The sequence below is a fragment of the Cyphomyrmex costatus genome, unplaced genomic scaffold (assembly GCF_001594065.2).
Source record: "Cyphomyrmex costatus isolate MS0001 unplaced genomic scaffold, Ccosl1.0 scaffold277, whole genome shotgun sequence".
Lineage (NCBI taxonomy): Eukaryota > Metazoa > Arthropoda > Insecta > Hymenoptera > Formicidae > Cyphomyrmex > Cyphomyrmex costatus.
Window position 1 is genome coordinate 312,669 of NW_017276877.1, and position 2,222 is coordinate 314,890.

The window sequence follows — 2,222 nt, forward strand, 5'->3', positions numbered from 1 at the left end:
TATTCATTGGAAGGAACATCTGTTTTGTTATTTTAATAGCAAACATGAGGTAACATCTTTTCGTGTAAAGAAAAAATAATCTTTCAGTAACTTTTATTCATTAAATTAATGAACAATAATTTCTTATATTTTTTAGATATTAATATCTAGATTGGATAAGTGGCTTTACAAATTAAATTTAGTTTCTATATATGACCGTCTGTATGATTCAGTGCAGAATCAATGTGACATATTAACACAACAGTGGATCACGACAAATACGACTGACAAATTTTCTTTCGAGTTGACTGAAATATTATTATGTGACAATATTAATAAAATGTATTTCTTAAATTACTTATATGCATCGCGGATAGCTTTACCGATTGGAAAGTTAATGTGGATAGACTATATACTTCCATTTGAGAAGCAAACATGTCAAATTCGGTAAACACTATAATCTATATTTAGACTGATATGCAATTAGGCAACACTTATATTTCCCATATATTTTGTAGGTTCCTTTTGTTACGTTTGTACATAAGAAATAAATGGTTAAAAATGGTTTACAATGCATTGGAATTTGCCCGCGAATATTGTGCGTCAACATTTGCGTATCCAATATTTCACGATTTGTACAAATTGGAACAGACGCGTGGACAAGCGATCTTAGGGTTTATAGCTATTGTAGAAAAGAAGTCCAAGATGCTTCGACAAACTATATGGAGGATATAGCATCTGTTCTTAAAATTAATTTAAAGGATATATATAAATTGACAAGTGAAGAAAGTACTTTGCGTGTATAAAGAACTGACCAATAATATTTGAAGTAAGGAAAAATCAAAATGAGTTTGTCTAAAGTACAATTTCTTCACTTTCAAACAACCTTTATCCAGGAGAGATCTCCCAGAATAGAATACGTGAATAATGTTAACTTACCTAGAAATGAAGAAATTAGATACATAGATCATAAATCAGATACATAATAAACCATGTAATAGTATACATCAAATATTACACGTACTTATATTTAATGTTAATTATAATTGTTCTGGAAGGATACAGATTTCAAGCTATAAAATGCTTTTTTTAACATCTCGATACAATAATTTTTGACGAAGTTGTTCTATCTCAAAGTTTGACCATTTTTGTAGGGTAAGGCAGATAATGCTTTAACTTTGTTGAGTAGTGCATTCATACAGTATTAACACCAACACGGTAAAAATTAGTGATCACTATACTAATATTAATATTAACATGGTGTAGATTTATATTCCTTGGTGTTGTATCAACACTGCTAGTGTCGAAGGTTATATCCACATCATGTTAGCATTAATAAAACAACATCTTACAATTAAATGTTACCTCTAATAAGCTAATATTTTGTTAAGTGTTACTTTTGGTTATAACCGTTAAGTGTTACTTTTAGTTATAAATGTTAATTTTAATTATACCGATATTATAATAATAATTTACCTTGAATAGGAAATCCACATAGACCATTAGTAGTGTTGATGGCATTTCTACAAAATTTTTAATACTTCCAATACTTTTTCACTTTGCGCAAACTGTTTCTCCTCAGCCCAAAAAGTGATTTTGAGATTACTGCTAAAATATCTATCATCTATTGTCTTTAATGAACCCGCCATAATGATTATTGTATATGATGGCATCGGATTCGTTTCATAAAATATGTGACTGTCACTGTTTTCCAAAAGTATTGTACTTTTACGTTGATAACCACCCACTATAACTCTGATTCCTACAGGTACAGAAATCTAGAAAAAAATATTAATTTAATAAAAACTAAATATGATGACCTCTGTATACAATTAAATAATAATTGATGAACAAATAAAACTTTTATGTTAAAAAATGGAATAAATTTAATAAAGTCAGTCATTACAAATTAGTCACTATTCACACCACAGATTATATTATATTCACGTTTTTAATCTATAGATGCTGTCGAAATTCTAGAAGAAGAGCCATACCTACGTAAAAGATTATTTTCTGAAATACTCTTCATTAAGAAACAAACGAATTGAATTCACAAAGACACGGAATGTCGACAAAGCTTATTTACTGATCATTAACAATGTATAAAGTTGCTACATTAGACAGTATATTGTTGCTCTTTTGATGCTATACAACTTTTATAATTAAATTATTTTCATATTTCTAGAAATAGTAAAAATATTCCAGGTGAACAAAGTTCCTGTTCCATCCTGAACAGGCACTTT